The sequence below is a fragment of the Petaurus breviceps genome, unplaced genomic scaffold, assembly GCF_028583685.1.
Source record: "Petaurus breviceps papuanus isolate PSGF00001 unplaced genomic scaffold, PetGlider_PUasm1.0 90919, whole genome shotgun sequence".
NCBI classification, from domain to species: Eukaryota; Metazoa; Chordata; class Mammalia; order Diprotodontia; family Petauridae; genus Petaurus; species Petaurus breviceps.
In genome coordinates this window covers 37,700,532-37,706,531 of record NW_027187378.1, presented here as the reverse complement: position 1 = coordinate 37,706,531, position 6,000 = coordinate 37,700,532, and positions in this window count along the sequence as shown.

Sequence of the window (6,000 nt, the reverse complement as noted above, 5' to 3'; positions counted from 1 at the left end):
GGAGAAGAAGGAAAAGAAGGAGAAGGAGAAGGAGAAGGAGAAGGAGAAGGAGAAGGAGAAGGAGAAGGAGAAGGAGAAGGAGAAGGAGAAGGAGAAGGAGAAGAAGAAGAAGAAGAAGAAGAAGAAGAAGAAGAAGAAGAAGAAGAAAGAAGAAGCCCTGCCTTCCAGGAATTTACATATAGTTATTATATCACATTGTGTTCTACAGTTTAAGTGCTAGGTGGGAGAATTGAGTTGGGGAGCTCCCTGACCAATTTGATGAATTTATACAACATGAACTTTTATTAAGGGATCTGATGGGCACCTCTCAGTGGAGAATATGAACAGTTTCATTGATGCCTTGTTTAGAGGACCCAGGAAAATCATTATTGGTTTTCAGGTCCATGGTCAACATAAGTGATGAAGAGGATAGACTCTTGCTGAAGGAGCTGCCTCACTGTGCCAGACTATAAAAGAACTACAGACTACTTGTGGCTCTTTTTCCCTTTTTCTCTTTTCACTTTTCACAATGGAAAGACTAGAATGCAATAAAGAGAACCAATATTCTGGGAGTAAATACATATAAAGTCACTTATTTTCAGGAACTGATTGATAGTAGCTGCCTTAGGGCAGAAGTATATGGAAGTTACATTTGCTCACCCATTTGACTTAAAAGGAGACTGCCCAATAATGGATTTTCCCACCACAAGAAAGCAGCAGCTGCTTTAACAAATTTAAAACAAAGAAAAACCATTAAATTGATCAATAAAATTAGGAGTTGCTTGGTTTTGTTTTATTTGTTTATGTGTGTATACACATATAGACATATATACATAAGTATGTATGTGTGTATATATGTATACATATATAAACCTGGGAGAAGGTGGAGCCAAGATGGTAGAGAGAAACCAGGAAGTTGCCTGGCCTTTCCCCAGTTTCCCACAGAAAGAATTTTAAACCAAGCCTCTAAAATAATTCTGGAGTGACAGAATCCATAAAAAGATAGAGTGAAACAATTTTCCAGTCCAAGATAACTTAGAAGAACTTCAGGAAAGGTCTGTCTCACTTGGATAAAAGAAGAGCAGTACCTAGTGCAGGTGGTGTTGAGACAAGCTAGTAGGAGACTATTTTCCACAGCAGAGATCAGTGACTGAAGCCCCACAGTCTAGATCAGCAGTTCAGTGACACAGTAGCCCAGTTGTGAAGTCTCTACCCCAGCAAAGCAGGCAAACCACCAGCCCCAACACCTAAGGCACAATAACCATAACTAGGTTGGGCCACCCTAGCTCAGTAGACAAGCTGCCAGCCTCAGAGGCCCACCCACAGAAAGCAATGACAAGACTTCTTACCCCCAATGCAAGAAGCTGTACCCCAGGAGTAGAGCTCAACTTTTTAAAATGAACAAAAAGCAGTGAAGAGCACTAACCATAGAAAACTACTGTGGCAACAGGGAAGATCAAAGCACAAACTCAGAATAGGACAGCAATGTCAAAATGCTTACAGGCAAAACCTCAAAGGGGATTATAATTTGGTCTCAAATCCAAAAAGTCCTCTTGGAAGAGCTAAAAAAGGATTTTAAAAACCAAGTAAGAGAGGGTCAAAGAAAATTTAGGAAAGGAAATGAGTTATACAGGAGAATTATGAAAAAAGAGTCAACAGCTTGGAAAAGAAAACACAAAAAATGACTAAAGAAAACAACTCCTTTAAAAGTAGAATTGGCCAAATAGAAAAGGAAGTACAAAAGCTAACTGAAGAAAATAATTTCTTTTTTTTTTTTAAACAATCGGGGTTAAGTAACTTGTTCAAGGTTACACGGCCAGTTATTTCTGGGTGTGGTGCTAAGTATCTGAGCCTGGATTTGATCCCCAGGCCATCCCGACAATGGAGCCAGTGCTCTTTACTTGCTGAGCCACCTGGCTGCCCCTAAGCAATTGGGGTTAAGTAACTTGCTCAAGGTTACACAGCCAGGTGTTTTTGGGTGGGTGCTAAGTGTCTGAGCCCGGGAATCGATCTCCAGGTCATCCCAATACTGGAGCCGGTGCTCTTACTCGCTGTGCTACCTGGTCGCCTGAAAATAATTTCTTAAAAATTACAATTGGGCAAGTGGAAGTTAATAACTCTATGAAACCTCAACAATCAGTCAAAATGAAAAACATAAAAAAATAGAAGAAAATGTAAAATACCTCATTGGAAAAACAACTGTCCTGGACAATAGATCCAGGAAAAATAATTTAAGAATTTTTGGACTAAAAGCTATGATAAAAAAAAAAAGAACCTGGACAGAATCTTTCAAGAAATTATCTAGAAAATACCCTTTGATTTCCTAGAACCAGAGGATAAAATAGTTAGTGGGAGAATTCACCAATCACTTCCTGAAAGAGATCCCAAAATGAAAACTCCAAGGAATATAGTAGCCAAATTCCAGAACTATCAGATCAAAGAGAAAATACTGCAAGCATCTAGAAAGAAACAATTCAAATATTAAAGAATCACGGTCAGGATTACACAAGACTCAGCAGCTTCTACATTAAAGGATGAGAGGGCTTTGAACATGATATTCTGGAAGGCAAAGGAGCTTGGATTACAACCAATAATCAACTACCCAGCAAAATTGAGCATAATCTTTCCTGGGAAAAGATGAATATTCAGTGAAACCGGGAGCTTTCAAACTTTCCTGATGAAAAGACCAGAACTGAAGAGAAAGTTTGATGTTCAAATACAAGACTCTAGAGAAGCATAAAAAGGTAAACAGAAAAAACAAACATGTTACTCGATAAAGTTAAATTTTTGCATCTCTACATGGAAAGATGATACTTGTAACTACTAAGAACTGTATGTCTGTTAGGGAAGTTAGAAGGAGTATACATAGACAGAAGGTATGGGTATAAGTTGAGTTCGATGTAATGATAAAAAATTAATTAATTAAAAGGTTACAAAAAGGATTATACTGGGAGAAGAGGAAGGGGGAAGGCAGAATAGGGTAAATTATATCACATGAAGAGCCATGAAAGACCCATTATAGTAGAGGGAAAGGAGTGGGTGAGCATTGATTGAACCTTACTCTCATCAGATTTGGCTCAAAGAAGAAATAACATATACACTCAGGTAAAGAAATCTATCTTACCATACAGGGGAGTAGGAAGGGAAAGAGAAAAGAAAAGGGGAAGAGGTTGATACAAGAGAGGGCAGATTGAGGGAGGTGGTTGTCAGAAGCAAAACACTGGTGAGGAGGGACAGGGTGAAAGGAGAGAGAGGAAAAAAAAGTACAAATGTGTGTGAGGGGGAATAAGATGGAGAGAAATATACAGTTAGTAATCAAAACCATGAATGTGAATGGGATGAATTCTCCCATAAAATGCAAGTGGATAGCAGAGTGGATTAAAAACCAGAATACTGCAATATATTGTCTACAAAAAACACTTTTGAAGTAAAGAGACACACAGAGTAAAGGTAAAAGTCTGGAGCAGAATCTATTATGCTTCACCTGAAGTAAAAAAAAAAAAAAGCAGGGGTAGCAATCCTGATCTCAAACAAAGCAAAAACAAAAAGTAGATTTAATTAAAAGAGAAAAGGAAAGAAAATACATCTTGCCAAAAAGTACCAAAGGCAATGAAGCAATATCAACACTAAACATATATGCACCAAGTGGTATAGCATCCAAATTCTTAGAGGAGAAGTTAAGTGAGTTACAGAAGGAAATAGACAGCAAAACTATACTAGTGGGGAACCTTAACCTCTCCCTCTCAGAACTAGAAAAATCTAACAACAAAATGAACAAGAAAGATATTAAAGAGGTAAATAAAATTTTAGAAAAGTTAAATATAATAGACCTATGGAGAAAATCAAATGGGGATGGAAAAGAATATGCCTTTTTCTCAGTGGTACATGGCATCTATACAAAAATTGGCCATGAATTGTAGCATGAAAACTTTACAATCCAATGCAGAAAGGCAAAAATACTAAATGCATCCTATTCAGATCATGATGCAATAAAAATTACATGTAATAAAGGGCCATGGAAAGAGATTAAAAATTAATTGGAAACTAAATAATCTAATCCTAAAGAATGAGTGGGTTAAGCAACAAATCATAGAAATTTAATTTTCAGGATTTATATTTTGATATTTAATTGAAGTCTTTAAATTTGTTAATTTTCTAGTATTTTTAAATGCATTCCCAATTTATTGTTGTTCAGTCTCTTTTTAATTAAAGGATGTAGAGATATAAATTTTCCCCTAAGAACTGTTTTAACAGCATACCAAACATTTTCAAATGTTGTCTCATTCTTGTCATTATTTTTAATGATTTTTTCTATTATTTCTATAATTTATTCTTTGACTCAACAAACACTATCTTACAGCATGTCTTCCTTTGCCTGCCTCCTGTAAAAGGAGAACTTGAGTTGCCCTCCCATGGGAGTCATTCATATACATGCTCAGTTCCACTTCACCAACCAGGTAAAGAGACCTTTTCTTTCCCAGGCAGTCAGTGACAGGAGACAGTCATAGATGACTGAAGTGCATATTGGGGATGCCATCAGGCTGAGCACACTGCTCGTGTTCTTAAAGGCTGGGATCTAATTTCTCATCATACCAAGAAATAGAGGGTGGGAGGGGAGACAATAAGACCTTGCTACCTCCTTATATTACAGTTATTTAGACAGTGCATGTCCAATTCAAATACATTAGCCTAGATAGTGATACCCAAGTATGCATGTTTTCTAGGGGAAGTCTAATTTATAGACAGTTTTACAAATATGGGATTATGTGGGATGCTGTAGGGAAACGGGGGATTCATCACTCTGTTTCCCCACCAGCAACCCCAAGTTCAGCTCTTTCTGAGGTTATGGTATCATGGGGCACTGGAAAGGTAAGGTGGATTTGGAGCAAAATGACCTGGGATCAAACCTCAGCTTTGGCACTTGCTTCCTGTAACTTTGAACAAGTCTTTTAATGTCCCTCTGCCTCAATTTCTTCATCTGTAAAATGAGGTTGGATTCAAAGTCTTCTAGGGTCCTTTCCAGCTCTAAACCTAACATCATATGTTCTTTGAATAATTTGTGTTTTTTTCTTTCTTTCTATGGGTTAGAGTTATTGTCATTATCTTTAATGACAATAATGACAATTTTTCCTATTATTTCAATGATTTGTTCTTTGCCCTAACAAACACTGTTTTACAGTATGTTTTCCTTTGGCCACCACCAGCAAAAAGAAAGCTTGAGTTGCACACACACACACACACACACACACACACACATACACCCATAGAAGTCATTCTTATTCACGTTTGGCTTGTTAGGGTTAGCTCCTGTGAGTCTTTTGACTTAGGTGTCTTCTTCATCTATATATGGGCCCCCATTAGTCCTTTGTACCTTTTGGAATTTGAGTGGTCTGAACAAAGTCTGTCTTTATATCCAGTATACATTTGTTACCTTGAGTTCTTTTAAGGGACCTGGGGATTGACTGTCAACCACCTATGTGGGAATCTACACACAAGCTGTATTTGGAGACTTTCATAGAATAAACTATAGATAAGAGAAATGGGCTAAGGAATACTAACCTTCTTCATGCATTCCTCCAACCCCAAGGATTTTATCCAGTCCATTACAGTCCAAAGTCCTGGGTTACAATAGTTGTCTATGTTATATGTCTTACTTCTCCTTTTGGAATGAATTCTATGACAATGGAGACCATACCCCATCTAAATTTTGTATTTTCTTCAGCACGTAACATATTGCTTTACATACAATAGGGAACCAGTAAATGTCTTGAATGAATGAATGAATGAATGTATCAGAGCCATGTGTGTTACAGTAAAGGTTCAAAGCTTTCGATCATTGCAACAAAAGAGGTGGTGCAATTCTCAAGTCTTTGCAAGGTTCTTCCATTGTGTGAGCGGGAGCAAATCCTTTTAACCTCTCTGCACCTCAGTTTTCTCTTTGTTCAAAATGAGGGAGTTAGACCTCTAGATTACCTTCCAATTTAATGTCTATGATCTTATGATCCTTACCCTATTTCTGGG